Source organism: Sciurus vulgaris (assembly GCF_902686455.1).
Source record: "Sciurus vulgaris genome assembly, chromosome: 6".
Lineage (NCBI taxonomy): Eukaryota > Metazoa > Chordata > Mammalia > Rodentia > Sciuridae > Sciurus > Sciurus vulgaris.
In genome coordinates this window covers 100,872,145-100,897,714 of record NC_136466.1, presented here as the reverse complement: position 1 = coordinate 100,897,714, position 25,570 = coordinate 100,872,145, and positions in this window count along the sequence as shown.

The following is a 25,570-nucleotide window of genomic DNA, read 5'->3' as shown; positions in this document are numbered from 1 at the left end:
GGGGATATAAGCAGGCAGTAGGCAGAAGTCAAGGGGCAGCAGCTAGCAGAGAGAAGAAGCAGCAGTAAGCAGAAGCAGCAGCTAGCAGAAAGAAGCAGAAGCAGCAAGCAACAGCAGCGGCAAGCAGTAGAAAGCGGCAGGGTGGCAGAAGGCAGATCACAGAGCGGAGAACTGAGAACACACCTTTAGGTTGCAGGTCACAGATCACAGTATGTGGGCCGCATCACTAAAGCACCTTAGGTAGACAGCACTTTTAGTTCACAGGATGCAGGATGCACCTTTTAGAAAGAAGCAGCAGAACTAAGAAGAAGTAGCATCTCTGAAAGTGTAGACTCTCTCTTGGGCAAAACCTCTCTCTCTCTCCTCTCAAAGACTCTTTCTCTCTTATGCAAAGACTTTCTCTCCTCTCTCAAAGCCTCTCTTACTCTATAAGATAGGGAACAAATGAACAAGCAAGAAAACAGCACACTAAAGAGAAAGATAATAGAAATAGCTCAGTTTCCGGTCCACCTCTGATAAATACCCGCAAAATTGTTACCGTGGGCGGCGACACCCATCTGGTCAAGACTTTTCTTTGTTGGTAGGCTTTTGATGACTCCTTCTATTTCATTACTTGAAATTGATCTATTTAAATTGTGTATGTCCTCCTGGTTCAGTTTAGGAAATTCATATGTCTCTAGAAAGCTGTTGGTGTCTAAGATATTCTATTTTGTTGGAGTATAGATTTTCAAAATAGCTTCTAATTATGTTTTGTATTTCAATCATGTCTGTTGTGATATTTCCTTGTTCATTCCAAAGATTAGTAATTTGGGTTTTCTCTCTTCTTCTCTTTGTTAGTGTGGCTAAGGGTTTATCAATTTTGTTTATTTTTTCAAAGAACCAACTATTTATTTTGTCAATTTTTCTATTGTGTCTTTTGTTTCAATTTTGTTGATTTTGGCTCTGATTTTAACTATTTCCTGTCTTCTACTACTTTTTGTATTGATCTGTTCTTTTTCTAGGGCTATGAGCCATAGTGTTATGTCATTTATTTGTTGATTTTTTTTCTTTTTTATTGAATGCACTCCATGAAATAAATTTTCCTCTGAGAACTGCTTTCACAGTATCCCAGAGATTTTGATATGTTGTTTCTTTGTTCTCATTTACCTCTAGGGTTTTTTGAAATTTCCTTCCTGCTATCTTCTGTTATCCATTCATCATACAATAGTGTGTTATTTAATCTCCAGGTGTTGGAGTAGTTTTTGGTTTTTACTCTGTCATTTATTTCTAATTTCAATCCATTATGATCTGATAGAATACAAGGTATTATCTTTATCTTCTTGTATTTGCTAACAGTAACTTTGTGGCATAATATATGGTCTATTTTAAAGAAGGTTCCATGTTCTGCTGAGAAGAAAGTGTATTCACTCTTTGTTGGATGGTATATTCTATAAATGTCTGTTAAGTCTAAATTATTGATTGTGTTATTGAGATCTATGGTTTCTTTGTTCAATTTTTGCTTGGAGGATCTGTCCAGTGGTGAGAGATGTGTGTTAAAATACCTAGTATTATTGTGTTGTGGTCTATTTGATTTCTGGCATTGAGAAGGATTTGTTTGACGTATATAGTTGAGCCACTGGAGCATAGATGTTTATGATTGTTATGTCTTGCTGATTTATGCTTCCCTTAAGCAGTATGAAATGTCCTTCCTTATCTCTTCTGACTAACTTTGACTTGAAGTCCACATTATCTGATATGAGGATGGATACTCCAGCCTTTTTGCTGCATCCATGCGCATGGTATGTTTTTCCCATTTCTTTCACCTTTAGTCTGTGGGTATATCATTCTATGAGATGAGTCTCTTGCAGGCAGCAAATTATTGTATCTTTCTTTTTAATCCAATCTGCCAGTCTATGTCTTTTCATTGATGAGTTCAGGCCATTAACATTCAGGGCTATTATTGAGATATGATTTGTATTCCTGGTCATTTGGCTCATTGGTTTTTTTTGGGTTTTTTTTTTTTTTTTTTTTTTTTTTTTTTTTTGACACGACTTGATTTCTCCTTTATTTGGTTGTTCTTTTAGGGTAGTTCCTCCCTTTGCTGATTTGCTTCGTTGTTTTTCATCTCTTCCTCATGGAATATTTTGCTGAGAATGTTCTGTAATGCTGCCTTCCTTTTTGTAAATTCTTTTAGCTTTTGTTTATCCATGGAAAGATTTTATTTTGTCATCAAATCTGAAGGTAAGTTTTGCTGGGTATGAGATTCTTTGTTGGCATCCATTTTCTTGTGAAATGTTGTTCCAGGCCCTTTTAGCTTTTAGGGTCTGGATTGAAAAATCTGCTGATATCAATATTGGTTTCCCCCTGATTGTAATTTGATTCTTTTCTCTCTTAGCCTTTAAAATTCTGTCTTTATTTTGTATGTTAGGTATTTTCATAATAATGTGCCTTGGTGTAGGTCTGTTGTAATTTTGTATATTTGGAGTCCTATAAGCCTCTTGTACTTGATTTTCCGTTTCATTCTTCAGATATGATAAATTTTCTGATATTATTTCATTGAATAGATTGTTCATTCCTTTGGTTTGTTTCTCTAAGCCTTCCTCTATCCTGATAATTCTTAAATTTGGACTTTTCATGATATCCCATAATTCTTGTAGATTCTGTTCATGATTTCTTACGCCTTCTCTGTTTGGACAACTTAGCTTTCAAGATTAAATATTTTTTCTTCAGTATCTGAGGTTCTGTGTTCCAGGTGTTCTATCCTATTTGTTATGCTTTCTATGGAGTTTTTAATTTGGTTTATTGTTTCCTTCATATCAAGGATTTGTTTTTTTTTTCAATATCTCTAACTCTTTATTGAAATGATCCTTTGCTTCCTGTATTTGCTCTTTTAACTGTCGATTGGTGTGATCATTCAATGCCTGCATTTGCTCTTTCAGTCTCCTCGTTTGCTTCTCTGATCGTTTGGATTATGTACATTCTGAACTCCCTTTCAGACATTTCTTCTGCCATGCTATCATTGGATTTTATTGCTATACCATCTAGGTTTGTTTGGGACATTTCCTTCCCTTGTTTTCTCATAGTGTTCAGGTATCTACCCCTCTAATAGTGAAACTCTGGGATATTGCAGATTTCCTCTATTGACTAATATTGTCTCTGTAGATTTCCAATAACTCACTTCTTAGCCTTCAGTAGCCTGAAGTCTTGGAGGAACTTGATAATGTGATGCTTCACTAGGAAGCTGGCCTACTAAGGGTGGTGGCCTTCAGGTGGGGTATATTCCCCGGTGGCTCTAAATTGGTCCCGAGTCTCTCAATACCTCCTCTTTTTGGCTCCTGGGTCTTGTCAAAGGTCCTCTAGCCTCCAGTAGGTGTCTCAGGAAGGGAGTTGCCCTTCCAATGATGATGGCCATGCCCTCAGGTGTAATTCAAACTGCCTGCACCAGCCTATAAAGAAGCCTCTGGCTAACTCTGTGATGGCAACAAACCTCGGTGTGGTGGTCGGGAAGGGCTGTTCAGTGATTGTGTCTGTCTTTGGCCTGGTGGTTGGGTGGGTTGGCTACCCACTGCCAAGCTCCGCAAGGCAGGTGGATTGGGTGCCCACCTACTACCTCCTACCTCCACGATGCAACTGGCCTGACTTGCCAGCCAGCTTGTTCCGTGACTGCAACCAACCAGTGATGGCACCAACCTAGGTGCACGGGTCAGGCGGTGCTCTCAGTTATGACGTCTGTCCTTGGCCTGATGGCTGGGTGGGTTAGCTGCCTGCCACCTTCCTCTGAGATGTAGGTGGCCTGACTCACCTGCCAGCTTGCTCCACAACTGCCATATTTCATTATTTTTGACTGAATATAAGACCTTGTCAACAAAAACTTATGGGAACATCAGATGGTGTCTTTCTCTACCGCTGTAGCACCTCATCTTCATACAATCACAGTGAGCTGACTAATGACTGAACTTTAACTTTCTTTTAAATTTGCCTAATTGTTGTTTACCTCACTTACTGCAGAATATCTACATTGGTGCCCTAACTAATTGTACAGAGTGTTTACCATTGTCTTATATCCTTGGCATATCTTGCAATCAAAATTTTGTCTCTTTAACACTATTAGACTGTGAAATACCCCACAGATAGATACAAGTATATGGATCTCCTTTTCTTAAATCACATGATACAAAAATTGGTCAGTTTTGATTCCATTATGGATGTCTATGGTATTACACTGAAATTTCAGAACATAAAGCATTTACTAATAGTATTCTACTTCATCAAGAAGTCTATATTTCAAAAAAAAGGGACAATATATCATACTGTTTAAAAGTACATTTGATAAGTCAGGGTTATTCAGTTACAGTTTATAAACAGTGTGGAAGCCAGCTCTCACAATAGATGAACAATATTTCACAAATATTATCTCTGTAGCATCCAGTTTTCTTATCTATAACTTAGAAATAAAAATTAGTAATCACATTTAAATAATTTATAAAATTTAATTACTTTTAATTTGAAAAGTGGGGATTATATACAGGATGTGTCTGAGTCTGTTTTATGTCATGGACATGCTACAGCAGTGAGCAATATAGTCGATTAATCTCATTCACATTTGAGTTTATACTCTGATGTGGAAAGACAGAAAATAAATACCAATAGACAAATAAATACTGTATATCACAGAGTTATTGGCGGTGTGGGTAAAGGTAAGGTAAATGGCAGTCACCCTGCTCAGACAATCATTTAATTGCCCAATTGGCTCATGAGCCAAGTGAACATCAACCATGAGATTTGTTATGCATGGGATCAGTATGTTGTATTTCCATTTACAAGGGAAGAAGTGCTTTGGTTGAAAAACAAGATGCCTGCAGCAGAAACTAATCCTCATCCTGACATGATATGGTTCCCTAGGAATAGAAACTAGCACCAATGTGTAAGGGATGATATTTTATTCTCACTAGAGTAGGCACTAGTTTTAGACATGGACGGAATTTGGAATACCCCCATATTCTTTCATACTGAGAACTGAAATCAGGGGTGTTCTAGTACTGAGCTATATCTCAGATATTTTTAAAACTTTGTTTTAAGATAGGGTTTTTATAAGTTACCAAGTCCGCCCTCAAACTTGAAACCCTCCTGCCTCAGCACCCTGAAGTGCTGGGATTGCAGGCAAGCACCATGGTGCCTGGTTTGAACTTTTCTTGTCTTCCACGCTTCTGCAAAAATAACCTCAGACTTACAGCTTGCCATATTCATTAGTCTTGGTATTGCATTACTTCTGACCAAGCAAATAATTTCCAAGTAAATAAATCTTGGCAATGACCCCAGATTCAAGGTGTATATTGAATACATACATTCACCACTGTCTCGAAGCAGCTGGCATGATAAAACAATGCAGTGGATTTTTGCATTTTTACTTTTGGTTTTATCTACATTTCAAAAACTTGCAGATCCAGGACACTGATCTCAGGGCTGGGGTATACACTCTAAATCACCAATCTACATAGGTTATGTTTCTCCCATAGGCAAGATTCAGAGATCTATGAATAAAGGATGAAAATAAACATCATACTAGATAATCTTTTATGCTTAAGAAATACATTCCAAGACCTCTAGTGAATGCCTTAAAACATGGATAGTATTGAATACTATTTATACTATTTTTTCTATACATACATTCCTATGATGTTTAATTTACAAACTAGGCACAGTAAGAGATTATCAATAATAACAGTAAAATGGAACAACTATAACAATATAATGTAATACAATTATGCAAATGCGGTCTTTTTCTCTTCAAAGTATCTTACTGAGTTATGCTCACCCTTCTTTGTCATGATGTGAGATGATAAAATGTTTACTGATGTGATGGGATGAGTTGATGATGTAAGTATTTATGACATAGTGTTGGACTAATACTGCAAACATTGCTTGAATACAAGCACTGCAGATTCCCCACACTGCAGAGTCAATCTGATAACCTAGGTGTGGCTACAGGGGCATAATGTAAACAGTTTAGATATGCTGCATAAGTGTGTGATTCTCATTCTAGTCAATGGAGTAGGGCAGTTTTAAGAGTTCTTCGTACTACTTAGAATGGTCTGCAATTTAAAATGCATGTATTGTTCACTTCTGAAAATTTCCATTTAGTGAATTTAGACCACTATTGACTGTGGATAACTGAAACAAAGGCAGGTGAAACTACCGAGTGAGAGGGGCTATTGTAGATCACTATTAACCTCAAATTGGGAAAAAATACTTTCCAGTCTTTATGATTCAGATTGTAATGGTCTAGAGATCTCAAATCAAAAGGAAAAATACTTATCTCAGTGATGAAATAACGAATCTGTTGATTGAAAACTGGGATTGCAAGCTGACCACTTTGTGGTCCTTACACTAATGAATCAATAAAAAGTAAAAGGGGTTGCAGTCCTTACTGAGAAAACTTTTTAATCAACTTTTTCATTTCTGTGACCAAAAGACCTAACAAGAACAATTAGAGGAGAAAAAGTTTATTTAGACTTCATGGTTTTAGAGTTGTCAATCCATAGATGACCAACTTCATTGTTCTGGGCCTGAGGTGAGGCAGAATATCATGGTGGAAGGACATGCGGGTGGAAAACTGTTCAGGACAGGGTCAACAAGAACAAGAGTGAACTCTGTTCACCAGGGACAAACTCTAAAGCACAGAGGCATGCCCCTGGTGATTTTCCTCCTCCAGCCATTCTCCACCTGCCAAAGCTCACTTCCTAGTTAATCAATGTCAGTGAAATAATGCACCAATTAGGTAAAAGCTCTCATAGTTTAATCATTTACCTCTTTACTTTCTCCAAAATCTCACACATCAGCTTCAGGAGACACCTTATATCTAAACCATAACAGTAGCAGATCCTAATAATCAAGGCAATGCTAACTTGCTACTATAGAATGTAGTTCTAAATAAAATGTCTGGAACACAGGTGATTAGAGTATTTTCTCTCATTACTACCAAATCCTGTGGTTATATTGCCTAAAAAGTTGTTTCGTGTTTGAGGAAGTACTACCTGTTGTTTTTATTGGGTTTCCAGAGACATTTTTGAAGACTAAATGTCAAACATGGACTCTATTGGCTTTGTAAAGTGTGGACTTAGCTAAGCTGCACTACTTTTACTGGAATTCCTTCTCTTATATGCTTGTAATTACAGTAGGTCATAAGAAGCATTTTTGCAAAGATAGGGAGGGTAGAAATTAAGCAGCAGCTCCAGGGATCTTTATGTGCAGAATGCAGCCTGTGGCAAGGCCACTAGATACCTTTGTACAATATATATGTTGCTTTCTACTCCTTGAACTTATACAACGGGGACATCTTCTGTAGTTCCTGGTCCAGCTGTGCATTTCATTCCTTGAAGAGCAGCAGTTTCTTAAGTTGGATGTCTGTCCCATCATTGTCAGAGTCAATGAAAACCACAATGGTTTCCAGTTCATTTTAATGGACTCCAGTGTGTGTACAAATTTGGTTTATGTTATTTCTTCATTGTATCTTTTTTTTTTTTTTCTGTTCCCAACTGGTTCCACTAACCTCTTCAAATTTCATCATCAAAGGGAAAACTAATGTCTCACAGGGACAAATAGATCCATTTGTGTGACTGAGCTCTGAATGCTACATGTGGAAAGAGTTGCCTTTATTGTTGAAAAACAGACAAAGATTAATGGAAGAGAAAGATGAGTTAAGTAATGTTAGCTTTTCTTTGATGTTCCTATTAGGGATTCACTAATAGCATAAACTGAAGTTAAGACATAATTATTAAAGATAAAACTAGTAAAATCATGTGTAGTGGAATTTTCCAAGTGATAATCCATTATTCAAGAATTCTATATTTGTAATTTTCTTTATTCATTTAAATTTATGTATAACATCAGATAAATATTCATGGTGGACTCCAGGTCACTCATAGATAATACAAAGGGGTGAAAAATTTGAGCCACCAGACACACCTTCCCAGGTGAGGCTGAACAATCTCTCTGCTATTCTTTTGATTTCACGTAGTATAAACAAGGGTCCATTTTTTGGTCAGTTTCTTTTTTCTTTTCTTGTGATTTCACTGTTGGAAATGGTTCCCTAATAGAGTGCTGAAGTGCTACCTGATGTTACTAAGCCTCAAAAAGAGTATGATTTTTCTTATGAAATAACCAGAAGTTCAGATAAGCTTCATTCAGTCTTGTATTACAGTACTATTGACCATGAGTTCAATGTCAATAGTCAACAATAAGGAAAATAAAGAGGGCATTCTCTTTTATGTGCATAACTGTTTCAAAAAGTGTGAAAGTAGCATCTACAATTCCTGATAAAGCTACTGAAAAGATGAGAAAACAGCTAAGTTTTGTGAATTTATGAGATCATGACTGATTTTAAAAAATGTGGTGGCAGAATTACTAGAAGACTAAAAGCTAAAGAATATTATAGTCATATTATCCAAGGTCAGGAACGATTTAAACTCTTTACAGCAAGCTCAGGATAGCTGCACATTTCATAAAACAATACAGCATAAAAAATAATAAAATTGTAGCTGCGGAAGGTCCTGCAGATCAGGAGGTTGTAGAATTTTAACAATATTTATTGGAAATTGTGTAGGACTATGACTACAGAGAAGTATAGTGGTCTCAGTGCTAATGAGACTGGCTTCTTTTAAAAAAGTACATTGGCAAATGAACCTATGTAATGCAAATGGGCCTCTGAAGTCCCTCACTTAAAAGACCATGGAATTAATTATTAAATAAAATACTAAATTATTATCTTTAAACAGACACACATAAAACATAGTTATATTGGTGACAATGACCAAAGCCTCTCAAAAAACTAACCCTTTATTCACTTCAAGAGCCATGATTCTGTATTTGCTAATTCAATATTTGCATCAATTTTACAGAAATAAATACATTGAATAATGAGACTCATTATAAACATATATATATATTAAATTGCTCTTAACTGAGATGGAAAATGATATTATAAGTTAAATACAAATAATATTTTAGGTTAGTGGACATTTCAAATGAGATTGTCCCCAGATTTGGCACTTTTAATATAAGATAGCGACTAATTTTTGGAAAATATTGAAGTTTGTTTAAGCATGGGATTCACAGTTTATTTAAGTGTAATTTAAACAAATATTTTCATAAGCAGTATTTTTGATATATTTGCCTCCTCACAAATGTGACTGAAAAACTGGTCATCACTGAAGATCAGAATTTATGAGGTCATAGTTGTCCTGTATGAAGACTCTGGATCAATAAACACAATTGAATTTTTCTATAACTGAAGTAGAAAGTAGCAGACCACAAAGAAAATGAGTGAGAATGAACTGCAGTGAAGGTATTCAAATAGTAATGCAATAGCTATGTTTTCTCAGACTTTGTTCACATCACAAAGGTAAAATGCTACAAGATACCAAAATGATGATGACTTAGTACTACCATGTTGTGCTAGACAGCATGACTAATGCACTAGAACTTTAGAGAAGTTCCATAACAAAGGCAAGTCCATTTAGGAGATAGTAATAGAATCATAAGATTTTGCTATTTCAGTTACTAGAATTATCATTCTGATTACTAAAGTACATATTTCAAGTCATCATAAGTTTATAGAATTCATTATCAAAGTTTTATTTATGGAAGAGTTAAGAAATACTGTTTACATTGAAATCATAAGCAATCATAAACAAATAGTCACTCAGAAACATGTTTTGCAGTTTGGCACAATATATCTTACAGAGGAACAACATGGACTTAAAATTACCCACCACTAGTTGTAAACATATATCCCAGAATTAAGGCCACTGGGACAAATATTGGTATAGCAAAGAAACTATTTATTGAATATTGTTGTTATGACCTTTATGGATTAGTGTAATATTCATTATTTTATGATGACCATGTCAACCATGCTGCATAATCTGATTCATTTTCTAATCAGACATTGGGTTGCTAGTTAACGGACATAGAATATATACTTACAAGATATCTGACATATTTAATAGGTAATTGTTGCCTCACTCACCAACTGTTAGTAATCTTTATTTATGAATTATCCTGAATAGGTCTCAATAGGAAGCAATCATAATTTTGCATTCATATGTACATAAATATCTATGATAAAGTGATATAAACTCAGTAAAGGGTATTATAACAAAAAATAAAGGATAATAAAAAATAAAATGTCAGCATGTAGAAATAGATTCAAGTTGGTAAGTGTATAACAAAGCAAACAGAAGAAATGAGAGACACAAACACCATTTGTCCTATATTGGATATGAAAGTATACACTTCTGTTACTTGTTACATTTTGCAATACTAGTTTTTACCAGCAGTATAGTTATAAAGGCTGGGAAGGGGATAGTGTTAAAAGAAAAACTATAAAAGATAACTTGTTTCACAAAAATAGGTTAATCATTTCTGTATGTATATAATTGTGTGCAAAAAACTAAGGTATACTGTGACTGGATTTGTGTGACTTGAAATGTTGAATTACTGTAAATGGTAAAAAAAGAAATTAGTGCTATAAATATACTCATCAAAGATAATCAAAGATCTAGCAGAAAAGTATTGCATCCAGTTCCTATATTTCTGTCTGTGAAGAAAACTTATATTACTAAAGTACTTGCCCATTAAAATCAAATAATTCACATAAGAAGTATTTAAATTAGGATGTATACTGTTTGAAATTAAACATAGTATTGACCAATATTATTTTAACTATACAAGTGCAATACTATCTTTTCCTTTTCAAAATTTAAAATTTGTATTTTGAATTATGAATGGTTCTCTCCACTTGGCACTAAAATTATTACACTAAAGACATTTAACCATGGATATTGGCCATTTAATATTAATCTTCTGGAAACTTCATACCCTGGAATGAAGAATTCAGTCAATTAATCATTCATTCTTTAAAATGTTTATTGAGAACCTGTTATGTGCCAAGCTATGTACTGTAATACTCCCATGTTCCGTGCACTAGTAAAACATGAAATAATTTTCTTCTCTTCAAAGAACAAGCAAAGGTCAAAGACAAGTAAACATGCCAACACCAAACTGTGGGGAGACTAGTATGTCATGACTCTGCTTGTGAAGGGACAAGTCCCGCTTGGGACACTCAAGGGAGTATTTGAGAAATAATATCAAGATAAGCTTTTCAAAAGCTGAATGCCAATTTACCTATTTTCAGTGAAAAATAGCTGCCAGATAACTAGATGCCTATATTAGCTTCCCATTTCTTTCTGCACATAGACTCAGGGCAAGACAGTGATGGATGAACATGGACTCAGAACACTGAAGTTTGAGGAGTCAAATGAATGAAAAACAGTAAATCACAGTTAAGTGCATCCAATTCTCACAACCAGTATACTTGTGAATGGTACCAGCAGACTACTGGCACATTGACTCTTACCCCTCACATCTCTCTTAACATTAACAATGTTGATACAAGACTTCAAACTGGTTGACTAAAAGCAATTTCTCTGGATAATGTTTGGAATAGAAACCACTGATATTTGTCTTCAAGGTTTTCCATTTTCTATAATTTTTAGGTAGATTAACTCATGATTTTGATTATATTAAAGGGATTGGGATATAGTCAAAATATTATTTTATACACTTTAATAAGGATACGTTTTACAATAGAATGAGCATCAAATTATGAGCCCCAAATAAAAACAATGTAATTTTGGAGATGAGTTATTGGAAATTGAAGTCAGAGGTACTTTACCTCTAAACTATATCCCCTGTCCTTTATTATTTTTATTTATTTATTTATTTATTTTAAATTTTGAAAATGAATCTTATTAAGTTGCTGAGACCTCCCTCACAGTTGGTACCCTCTTGCCTCACTCTTCAGAGTTGCTGGGACAATAGGTGTGCACCCCGTTTCCAGTTTATATTTAAAACTGTCAAAAGACTTCAAGTCTCTTAATTCTTATGTCTTTCAGCATCCTCATTGAAAAGTAAGAGCTCAAAACTAGACAATTTGATTTTTCCAAATTTGGCTTAATAATACAATTCTGTAATTATTATAAAAGTGTTATAAATATTAAGAACTGCTTATTCTGGTTACTATGAAATCTTAATTATGTTTGGGATTGAATTTTGGGTTCCTAACTCAAATGTACAATGCCTATGTCATATTGAAAATGAATGAAAATTTCTACATTCAGTGCATGATCTTACAAGAAACATTTTAAGAGAACTAATGAAAAAGGTTTTTTTTTTACATTTTAAATAAAAATGACAGCATTTTGCTTTCTGTGTAGATAGAACATAAATCAATTCTTTTTCAACATAAACACATGTTTTCAGAGTCTATGACTTTTATAACTTTTAGGAATCTGAGAACCACAAGTAATTTCCCTCCATACCACATCTGTGTATTTTAACTTCTAAATTCCGATATTAAGGTTAATATGGCCCTAGAATTGACCATAAAGGACTTATATATAAAGAATGTGACATTCTTATTTTCTTTTTCTGAGCAAAGGAAACCTAAAAAGTTCTTAATTTGCTTTGTAAAAGCTACTAGTGATAGTGCTTTCATGCCAGGCTGTAGTGATCGTGATAAATGGTGTTGATGCCTGAGGGTGATACCTAACTAAATTAGCTGGAAAGCTAAACTGTGTTCATTTTCAATTTTTAATACTGTGTTGTAGTGGTGGCTGTTCCACTACCATTCAATAGCTTTTGCTTACTCTGTGATTTAATTGTTTACAAGTAAGTAATGAAAATTCAGAAATGTATGAAAAAAGAGAGGATTGTGCTTTTACTACAGATACTAAGAATAAGATATGCTAACAGGAGTCCAGGGAGCCTTAGGAATGTTAAAGCAATTCAGTTTAAAAGCTGCTTCTTTTTTACTATAATTGCTAAGAGAAACAACTTTTGTCTGGAGAATATAGAAACTCATACTCATGATGGAGCCTTATGAAATTATAAAGCTTGGAGGTGGGAAGTATGCAAAAACACAGCGAAACATACTGATAATGATCTCATTAACTTACCTTTCAGACTCCCTCCTCCCCCTTTGTAGCTTTTCTTTCCAGTCTGCTGCTAGGTGAATAATTAAGGTTACTTTATCATTACTTTTATTATGATAAAGCATATGCTTTTATAAAAATTAAAAAAAAGAGATAGTGATAATTAAGGGAAATAGATTGCCCTCTTGGGGCACATTACATCGTGTAAAAGACAAGGAGAGAAACAAACTGGAAAGAATAAAAAGAAGCAATGAAAAGAAAATCTAAGCATTTAACTGTAAGAGCAAATTAGAATATCTATATTCTTTAAAAATTGCTATAATGCAGAGTCCATGCCAAGAAGGGAGGCATTGTACATGAGCGTAATCTACAAAGTCACTAAAAGTAACAAGAGGTAGAATTTTGAAGGCTTTGTCACACACCAAGGATTCAGCAAATTTATTTCCTATATTATTTCTTTAAATCTAGTGGATCATTAGAATGATCATTAATGTGATCACATGTGATCGTTAGTCACCTCAAACCTGATTTTGCATTTACTGATTGCCACTCTATCTAGGAAAATTATTTTATTTTTTATTTATTTTTATTTGTTCTAATTAGTTATACATGACAGCAGAAGTCATTTTGACTCATTGTACAGGAATGGAGCACAACTATTCATTTCTCTGGTTGTACATAATGCAGACTCATACCATTTGTGTGATCATACAAGGAACTAGGGTATTGATGTCAATCTTATTCCACCATCTTTCCTACTCCTCTGCCCCCTTCCTTCCCCTCATTCCTCTCTGCCCAATCCAAAATTCCTTCATTCATTCTCTCCCTCATTTTGAATCAGAATCCAAATATCAGAGAAAACATTTGACCTTTAGATTTTGGGATTAGATATTTTGTTTAGCATGATATACTCCAACTCTACCCATTTACCTGCAAATGCCATAATTTTATTTCTTTTAAAGCTGAGTAATATTCCATTGTGAGGAGTATTAGAAGACAGGAAATAATTACAATCAGAGAGGAAATTAATGAAATAGAAGCAAAAAAAAAAACTGAAAAAATTAACAAAACAAAAAATTGGTTCTTCAAAAAAATAAATAAAATTGATAAACCCTTTGCCACACAAATGAAGAGGAGAGAGAAAACTCAAATTACTAAACATTGTGATGAAAAAAGAAATATCAATATAGACACTATTGAAATACAAAAGATAATTAGAAACTATTTTGAAAATTTGAACTGCAACAAAAGAGAAAATCTTGAAGGCATTGAAAAATTTCTAGAGACATTTGACCTACCCAAGCTGAATCAGAAGGATATGCACAATTTAAACAGATCAATTTCAAACAATGAAATAGAAGATGCTATCAAAATACTACCAACCAAGAAAAGCCCAGGACCAGATGGATTCTCAGCTGTTTTGTTAGGTTCCTAGAAGGTGGATTTAGTGATAGAAATGAACACTAAAGAGCTCAATTTTCTAAGATTAAAAAGCTTAAATCCTAGGCATATAATACTTAGTCTACATTATTAAGACTAGTGAATTTGGAAATTATTTTTTAGTCAGCCATTGATAAATGTATGTGGTCTCTATAAAATTCACTTACTTTTAAATATTTTTATAATCTTTACACATTTTAAATATTTAATTTCCTTTTTACATGTTTCAACTTTAAAATCTCTAGTACTTTTCCAGCAAGTATTATAAGATAATCTTGTAGATTTTATAAAACTGAAGCTTTTTAAATTATAGAAACACACTGTGCAAATTATTAAGTTTACAGAAAATAGCAAATCCATAATATTACTTTAAGGTATTCTCTTTTAATTCTCATTCTTATTTCTCTGAGTATCATATAAAGATTTGCCACCATTTATTCTTTCATTTGGATCTTAGAGGATAGCTGGGCTACTCTTAGTTTTTTGTCAATTATTAATGAAATTATTGTGGGTATTCTCATGCAAAACTGTACAGTAATCTCAATTGGTATAAACATAAGAGTCAATAAAGACTATATACTGTTAAGGAATTTTAAATTAATATTATGGAAAATAAAAAAATGTCAATATGATATTAACAGGGAATTGTGAAAATTATATATTTTTCTATACTTAATTATATATCTATCTGGCCTGGAAGGATACAAAGTTATCACGATAAGGAAATAATTTCATCATTCCAAGCAATTTGAGATTGGTTGATATTGATTGACATAGCCTAAAAAATCTGTTACTGACTGAGTTCCTCAGACTACTCTGATTGGATAACTTAACTCTATTTTTATTTCTATGTCAATACGTTCATTACCCATGAAGATGTTTCTGTTGTTCAAATATCTTGTAATCACATTATGCCTGTCTAAATTCCTCATTTACCAAAGGAAATCTGTAACATTAACTCAGTTTTCTATATGACTTACTGGATCTTAAATTTATTTGTTCTTAGATGTGTTAATAGAACTACCTAATTTAAGGACACTAAAGTTTGAAGGACTCATAAATCTTGTGTGTAAGTTCAAGTATTAAGGATTGCACATTTGCTTTTTTTTAAATTGTAGATAGATACAATAACTTTTATCTATCTATCTATCTATCTATCTATCTATCTATCTATCTATCTATCTATCTATCTATTTAATGTGATGCTGAGGATTGAACCTAGGGCCTCACACATGTGAGTCTAGCACCCTACCACTGAGTCACAACCCCAGCCCATGGATTACACAGTTGTTATTAATAATACTGTCTGGGCTGGAATGTAGCTCAGTTGTAGAGCTTCTGCCTAGCAGGCATGAAACCATGAGTTCACACCCCAGTATCATAAAAAGAACTTTTATAAAGAAAATAAATAAACCATACTGTCATATTTGATAATTCTATATCTCTCTCAAGGTTTCCACTGATTTTTCCTGTTGATGACAATTTACTTATATTTGCAAAATATCTTTTGAAATGTGAAATATAAAAAACCTTGTGATATTTAAGATTAAATACTTTAGAGAATAAAATTTAAAAAAAAACACTTAATTTGGAAATAAGATGGAGAAAGTTCTTGGGAAATATTCATATGAATAGGTATATATAACTAATTACAAACATTTCAATATTTAATATTTTATTTTTCTAATTATGATATATTTTCTAATCAGATTCCAGCAAAATGCTTAATCTGAATTCTCAGAGACTTCTAAATTACTTTTTTATATTTATTTTATTTGTTCTAGTTCATTATACATCACAACAGAATGCATTTCAATTCAGTGTACATGAATGGAGCACAACTATTCATTTCTCTGTTTGTACATGATGTTTAGTCATATAATTTGTGAGAGCATACAAGTATATAGAGCAATAATGTCAATCTCATTCCACAATCTTTCCCATTCCTCAGCTCCCTTCCCTCCACTCCCTCCCCTCTGCCCAATCCAAAGTTCTTCCATTCATCACCCCACCCATTATGAATCAGCATCCACATATCAGAGAAAACATTTGACCTTTGGTTTTGGAGGATTGGTTTATTTCACTTAGCATGATATTCTTCAACTCCATCCATATACCTGCAAATTCCATAATTTTATTCTCCTTTAAGGCTGAATAATATTTCATTGTGTTTATATACCACAGTTTCTTGATCCCTTCATCTATTGAAGGACATCTAGTTTGGTTCCATAGCTTAGCTATTGTGAATTGAGCTGCTACAAACATTGATGTGGCTGCATCACTGTAGTATGCAGATTTTAAGGGTATAAACAAAGGAGTGGTATAGCTAGGTCAAATGGTGGTTCCATTCCAAGTATTTTGAGGAATCTCCAAACTGTTTTCCATAGTGGTTGCACTAATTTGCAGTCCCACCCAGCAATGTATGAGTGTACCTTTTTCCCCACAATCTAGTCAACACTTATTTTTGCTTGTTTTCTTAATAATTGCCATTGTAATTGGAGGAGATGATATCTTAGAGTAATTTTCATTTGCATTTCTCTAATTACTAGAGATGTTGAACCTTTTTTCATATATTTGTTTATTGATTGTGACACTTCTGTGAAGTGTCTGCTCAGTTCCTTAGCCATATATTGACTGGGTTATTTGTTTTTTTTTTTTTTTTGGTGTTTTTTAGTTCTTTACATATCCTGGAGATTAGTGCTCTGTCTGGTTTATGTGTGATAAAGATTTTCTCCCACTTTGTAGGCTCTCTCTTCACATTATTGATTGTTCCTTTTGCTGAAAAGATTTTTAGTTTGAATTCATCCCGTTTATTGATTCTTGATTTTATTTTTGCACTTTAGGATTCTTGTTAAGGAAGTCTGGTTCTAAGCCCATATGATAAAGATTTAGGCATGCTTTATCTTCTATTAGGCACAGGTTTTCTGGTCTAATTCCTAGGTCCTTGATTCACACTGAACTGAGTTCTGTGCAGGGTGAGAGATAGGAGTTTAATTTCATTTTGCTACATATGGATTTACAGTTTTCCCAGCACTATTTGCTGAAGATGCTATCTTTTCTCCAATATATGTTTTTGACACCTTTGTCCAGTATTAGAAACTGTATTTATGTGGGTTTATCTCTTTGCCTTCTCTTCTGTACCATTGCTCTACCTGTCTATTTTGGTGCCAATACCATGCTGTTTGGTTACTATAGCTCTGTAGTATAATTTAAGGTCTGGTATTGTGAAGCATTCTGCTTCACTCTTTTTGCTAACTGTTGCTTTGGTTATTTTGGGTCTTTTATTTTTACAAATGAATTTCATAATTGCTTCCTCTACTTCCATGAGGACAGACATTGGGAATTTAATTAGAATTGCATTGAATCTATATAACACTCTTGGTAGTGTGACCATTTTGGCAATATTAATTCTGCCTATCCAAGAACATGGGAGATCTTTCCATCTTCTAAGGTTTTCTTTAATTTCTTTCTTTAGTGTTCTGTAGTATTCATTCTGAAGGTCTTTCATCTCTTTTGTTAGATTGAATCCAAAGTATTTTATTTTTTTGTGGTTAGGATTATTGTGAACAGGGTAGTTTTCTTAATTTCTTTTTCAGAGGATTCATCAATAATGTATAGAAATGCATTATACCTATGTGTGTTGATTTTATATGCTGATACATTGCTGAATTCATTTATGAGTTCTTGAAGTTTTCTGATGGAATTTTTTGAATCCTCTAAATATTGAATCGTGTCATTGGCAAATAGGAATATTTTGAGCTCTTCTTTTCCTATTCATATCACTTTAATTTTTTTCATCTAATTGCTCTGGCTAGAGTTTCAAGAACTATGTTGAAGTGGTGAAAGAGGGCATTCCTGTCTTGTTCCTGTTTTTAGAGGGAATGCTTTCAATTTCTTTCCATTTAGAATGAGGTTGGCCTTTGGCTTAGCATAGATTGCTTTTAAAATGTTGAGGTATCCCCATTTTTTTTTTTTACTGTTTTAAACATAAAGGGTCTCTGTATTTGGTCAAATGCCTTTTCTGTATCTATTCAGATAATCATATTATTCTTATATTTAAGTCTATTGATGTGATGCATTACATTTATTAATATCCCTATGGTGAACCAACCTTGCATCCCTGGGATGAAACCCATTTGATAATGATACACTATCTTTTTAATATGTTTTTGTATATGATTTGCCAGAATTTTATTAAGGACTTTTGTATCAATATTCATTATAGGTATTGGTCTGAAGTTTTCTTTCCTTGATTGTCTTTGTCTTGTTTTGATATCAGGGTGATACGAACTTCATAGAATGAGTTTGGAAGGGCTCCCTCCTTTACTATTTCATGGAGTACTTTGAGGAGTATTGGAATAAGTTGCTCTTTGAATGTCTTGTAGAACTCTGCTAAGAATCCATCTGGCCATGAGCTTTTCTTGGTTAGTAGGCTTTTGATGGCATTTTCTATTTCATTATTTGAAATTTTTCTGTTTAAATTATGTATGCCCTCCTGATTCAGTTTGGGTAGGTCATATCTCTAGAAATTTGTCTATGTCTTCAAGATTTTTTATTTTATAGGAGTAAAAATTTTCAAAATACTTTCTAATTATCTTCTGTATTTTTTTGTGTGTGTCCATTGTGATATTTCCTTTTTCATCAGGAAATTTAGTAACTTGAGTTTTCTCTCTCCTTGTCTTCATTAACATGGCTAGAGATTTATCGATATTATTTAATTTTTCAAAGAACCAACATTTTTGTCCATTTTTTCAATTGTTTCTTTTGCTTCAATTTCATTAATTTCAGCTCTCATTTTAATCATTTCCTGTCTTCTACTACTTTTGGTGTTGATTTGTTCTTTTTCTAAGGTTTTGAGATATTGTTAGGTCATTTATTTGTTGACTTTTAGTCTTTTAATGAATAAGCTCAATGCATTGAACTTTCCTCTTAGCTCTGCCTTCATAGTGTTCCAGAGATTCTGATATGTTTTATGGGTTTTCTCATTTCTCAATTCATTCTAAGAATTTTTGAATCTCCTCCTTGATGTTGTCTTTTATCAATGCATCATTCAATAGTCTCCAGGTGTTGGAGTAGATTCTCCTTTTTATTTTATCATTGATTTCTAGTTTCATTCCATTATGATCTGATAGAATTCAGGGTATTATCTCTATTTTTTTTTTCTTTTTGTATTTTCCAAGAGTTGCTTTGTGGCATAACACATGGTCTATTTTAGAGATGGATCCATGTACTTCTGAGAAATAAGTGTATGCACTCATTGATGGATGGAATATTCTATATATGTCAGTTAAGCCTAAGTTATTGGTTGTATTATTGAGTTTACAGTTTCTTTGTTTAGTTTTGTTTGGAAGATCTATCCAATGGTGAGAGAGTTGTGTTACAGTCACCCTGAATTATTGTGTTGTGGTCTATTTGATTCCTGAAATCAAGAAATGTTTGATGTACATAGATGTTCCATTGTTTGGGGCATAAATATTTAGGATTGTTATGTCTTGTTGACGTATGATTCCCTTAAGGAGTGTGAAGTGTCCTTTTTTACCTCTTCTGACTAACTTTGACTTGAAGTCTACTTTATGTGATATGAGGATGGGGACTCCTGCTTTTTTATGCAGAACATGAGAGTGATATGTTTTTTCCTATCCTTTCACTTTCAGTCCGTGGATGTCTTTTTCTATGAGATCTCTTGAAGCAGCATATTGTTGGGTATTTTATTAAATCAAATCTGCCAGTCTATGTCTTTTGATTAATGAGTTTAGGCCATTAACACTCAGGGTTATTACTGAGATATGATTTGTATTTCTAGTCGTTTTTGTTTGTTTTTGGTTTTTAACTTGACTTGGTATCTCCTTTGATTGGCTTTTCCTTTTGTGTAATTCCTTTCATTGTTGTTTTTCATATCCCCCTCATGGAATATTTTGCTGAGAATGTTCTGTAATGCAGGCTTTCTAGTAGTAAATTCTTTTAACTTTTGTTTATCATGGAAGGTTTTTATCTAATCATCATCAAATCTGAAGCTTAATTTTGCTGGATATTATATATTTGAATGGTATCCATTATCTTTCAGAGCTTGGTATATGTTGCTCCAAGACCTTCTAGTTTTTAGAGTCTGAGTTGAAAAGTCTGCTGAGATCTGAATTGATTTCCCCCTATATGTAATCTGATACTTTTCTCTTGTGGGCTTTAAGAGTCTATCTTTATTTTGTATTCTGGGCATTTCTGTAATAAAGTGATTTGTTGTGGATCTGTTGTAATTTTGTACATTTATTATTCTATAAGCCTCTTGTATTTGATAATCCATTTCATTCTTCAGGTTTGGAAATTTTTCTGACATTTTGCTGAAAAGATTGTGCATTCCTTTGATTTGTTTCTCTGTGCCTCCCTCTATCCTGATAATTCTTAAATTTGGTCTTTTTATGTTATCCCATATTTCTTGGAGGTTCTTTTCATAATTCCTTACCATCATTGTGTGGTCAACTTTATTTTCAAAATTATATGTTTTGTCTTCATTTTCTGAGGTTCTGTGTTCCTAGTGATCTAGTCTTTTGGTGATGTTTTCTACTGAGTTTTTAATTTGGTTTATTGTTTCCTTCATTTCAAAGATTTCTGTTTATTTTATTTTCAGTATCTCTCTCTTTATTGAAGTAAACTTTTGCTTCCTGCATTTTCTCTAGTTCCTCTTTATTGAAGTGAGATTTTGTTGCCTGCATTTCCTCTCCTATTTAATCCTTTTCTTCACAGATCTTTTTCAATTATGTACATTCTGAAGTCCTCTGACATTTCTTCTGCTGTGCTATGAGTTCTTTTATTGTGGCATCTTGGTTTGTTTGGGGCACCTTCTTCCCTTGTTTTTTCATGTTGTTCATGTGTCTTCCCCTCTAGCAGTGTGGATCTGGTATTATAATAGAGATTTTCACTATAGAGATTTATACTGTTACTGTAGGTTTTCAATACTTCACTTTTAAGGGGGGTATCAATATTAACAGCATTCAATGCAAGTAATATGCAGCTTTTAATCAATTGGCCCCTATTAATGCAATTACTGTTTTGTACAATAAACAGAATCGATGTGTTATTATTATCTACAGTATAAACAGTAGGCTTGCAATAATGTCTACAGTTTCTACTGTTGAACAAAAAGAGAATGGGGGTTTTGTAATGTGTGATGTTCATGAGGTTGGAGGTTGGAATATAGAGGTATTAGATCATAGGAAGAGAGAAAAAGAAATCGGTAGATGTTGACTACTAGCAGGAGTCCCCTAAGAGAGATAGGTACTCTCAGGTGGAATCAAGCAGATAGGGATCTTGGAAGTGGTCTTCCAGGTTCTGGCTGTTGTCTCTAGATGGAAGCAGCCATGTTCATCGTTGGTAGTGGCGGTAGCAGCTAACCTGTTGATACCTTGATGTTTGGCTTCTAGTCTCTGGCCAGTGTCCCAGGATGGAAGCTGGGGTGGCAACAGTAGTGGTAACCTAAGATGACAGTGAAGGTGAACTGGAATGGAAGCAATTTCTTTCACAGATAGGTCTGCAAGGGTAGGCCATGCAGCGGCCTTGGGCAGCCTGTTCAGATATGCAGCGCTGAGGTGGGCATTCTTGTGGTGGACAGTTGCCTCCAGACCCTGTCTGTTAAGATGGAGGCTATCATGTGTGTGTGAACGTTAAGACAGCATCTGCAGTGTCCCAAGATAGAGGCTAACCTGGGAGCCATGGGGACTGCAACACAGGTGCTTTCTTCCCCACTCTCCTCTCCTCTATGTGGGTGGGTGCTCTAGTTTACTTTTTAGACTACTTTTTAGATTAATTATTTAATTTACATTTTACAAATTCATGAAAACAAAATTTATGTAAATTAGTGTGCTGTTTTGGTACATGTGTACATTGTGTAATGTCTAAATTAAAGTAAACCTATTATTACCTCAAACATTTATATATTTATGGAGAAAACACTAAAAATTGTTTCCTTCAGCTTTTTGAACTATATAGCAGTCTACTGTTTCATATAATTCACTCTACTTTGCAACAGCAGAACAGAAGTTCTTTCTCTTAACTGCTATTTCATACCATTGATAAACTTATTCCCATCTTTCACTCCCTCTTAACTCCACCACCTTCTGATAACCACTATTCTACTCTCAACTTCTATGAGATCAACAATCTTAGATTCTACACCTGGGCAAGATCATGCAATGCTTGTTTTGTATGCCTGGCTTATTTCACTTAACATAATGATCTTTGGTTCTATTTGTATTGTCATAGATGGTGGGATTTTATTCTTTTTTTTATGACTGAATGATATTTCACTGTGAATGTGTATATTTTCTTTATCCATTTGTCAGTTGACAGACACCAACGTTGTTTCCATTTCTAGGTTGCAATGAACATAGGAGTGGAGACTCCTCTTTGTTGTACCCATTTCACTTCCTTTCATCTATTTACAACACGGGATTGCTGGATTACATGGTGTTTCTATTTTTAATTTTTCATGGAATCTCCATCCTGCTCTCCATAATCGTCCTACCCTATTTATAATCTCATCAATGGTATGCAAGGTATTACTTTCTCCACATCCTTGCCAGCATTGTTAGCTTTGGTCATTTTGACTTTAGGCATTCTTGCTAGAGTCATTATGCTTTTGGATTTTCTGATGATTAGTGATGATGATTTTTTAATATACCAGTTGGCCATTTCCATATATTCTTTCGACAGAAGTTTATTTAGGTCAGTTGCCATTTTGTAGTTTCCCTTTTTTATTTGTCTTTTGCTTTTGAATTTAGAGTTAATTAAATATTCTAGATAGCACTGTCTTGTCAGATGTATAATTTAAAATTTATAATATATTTTCTCCCACTGTGGTTTGCCTCTTCTGTCCATATCTCCTTTACTCTCCAGAAACTTCTTAGTTTGATGTAATTCCATTTGTCTCTTTTTAATTTTGTTTCCTTTCCTTCTAGGTTGTTAAAAAATTCTTGCCCATCCAAATGTCTTGAACTTTATTTTTTCTGGATTTTCTTGAAGTAGTTTTATAAATTTAGAACTTATTCCATTTCCAATCGATTTTTGTAACTAGCAAGAGCTACTATTGCATATCTGATTTTCCCAGAATCATTTATGGAAGAGCTTGCATTATCTCTACTCCACTAGCACATTTGTTGAAAATCAGTTGACTACACATGCATGAGTTTACTTCTAGGCTTTCTAATCTGCTCCACAGTTTGTGTGTTTGTATTTATGCTAATAAAATGCTGATTTGAAATGGTTGCATCTTCATAGTATCTTTTGAAATCAGGTGGTATAATGCTTCCTGCCTTGTTCCTTTTGTTTAAGGTGGGTTTTGCTCTTTGAGTAATTTTTTCTGTTTCCATGAATATTTTCTGATGTTTTCCAATTCTTCAAGAATGTCATTGGTATATTAATGGAAATTGCAATCAATCTACTGATTGTTTTTGGTAGAATGGGTATTTCAAAATATTGGTTCTTCTAATCCATGAACACAGGATGCTCATTTTTTGTGTGTTCCCTGAAATTTGTTTCATCATGTTTTATCATTTTTATTATGAAAATCTTTACTCTGTTTAAATTGATTCCATTTTATTTTTTTGAAGCATTGTTCATGGGATGGCATCATTTTTTTTTTTTTCCTCTTTTTCCTTTGATATTAAAAATTGAATCCAGGGGTACTCTGCCACTGAGCTACATTCCCAGGCTTTTTTGGTCTTTTATTTTGAGGCAGCATCTTGCTAAGTTACTTAGGACCTCTCTATATTACTAAGGCTAGCCTCCAACTTTCAATTCTCCGGCCTCAGTGTCCCAAACTCCTGGGATTAGAGGCATGTGTCACTATGCCCAGTGAATTTGCTTCTTAATTGAATTTCAGATAATTTATTAATGGAGTATAGCAATACCACTGAATTTTATTTGTTGATTTTTTTATCCCTGCATCTTTTCTGAATTTATATATTAATTTGAAGTTTTATTATTACAGAGTTGTTGGAGCATTTCATATATGTTTACATCATCCATAAATAATTTGATTTACTCTTCTAAAATGGGTCCCCTTTATCTCTTCTATTGCCTGAGTGGTCTAGCTAGGACACCCAGTGCTATGCTGGTTAAAAATGGTAAAAATGAGTGTCTGTGTCTTGTTCTATATCGTAGAGACAAATCTTTCAGTTTTTCTCCAATCAATATGGTGTTAGCTCTTGGTTTATTAAATACCACCTCTATTATTTTGAAGTAGAGTTTCTTCATACCTTATTTTGTTCATCATTTTTATCATAATGTGATGTTGAATTTTATCAAGTGTCTTTTCTTCCTCTGATGAGATGATCATATTTTTTTACTCTTAATTCTGTTTATATGGTGTTTACATTTATTGATTTGCAAATGTTGAACCATTGCATGCTTGGGACCCAATCAACTGTAGTAATTTTTTTTTTCTTTTTTATTAGTGAATTATAGTCATATGGAGTGGCAGTATTTGTATGTGTTTTGTTAATTTTTGATTGCATTATTCGTTGGTTGTTGAGTTTTCCAGTCTTTGTATATTTTGTAAACAAATATGTATATTGCAAAAAATTCATTCATTCATTCATTTTAAAATATCCACATCTTTATGTTTTATATTGCATTTTTGATGATAGTTCTCTTTTATTCATTTCTGCTTCAATCTTTTTTTATTTCTTTCCTTCTACCAATGAGTTTGAGTTTAGTTTGTTTTTGTATTTTCAGTCCTTTGACATGCAGTTGTAGGTTGTGTGAGATCTTTCTGCTTTTTAGATGTGAGTATTGATAAGAAACTTCCTCTTCATACTGGTTTTGCTGTATCATAGGTTTTGGTATGCTATATATCTATTTTCATTGGTTCCAAGAAAATTTTCATTTTAATTCTTGGTTTCTTCTTGCACCCTTTGCTTGTTCAAGAGTAATTTTGTTTATTTAATACATTTACTTGCACAGTTTTTCAAATTTTTTCTTATATTGACTTTAATTTTGTTGAATTGGGATCATGAATTATTCTCAGTATGATTTCAATATCTTAACATTTCCTTCTACTTGTTTCGTGCCCTATCATTTGATTTATCCATATGCTTTTGAGATGAAGGTGTATTCTGTAACTGTTCAAAGAAGTGTTTTGAAGATGTCAATTGGTTTAATTTGTTCTA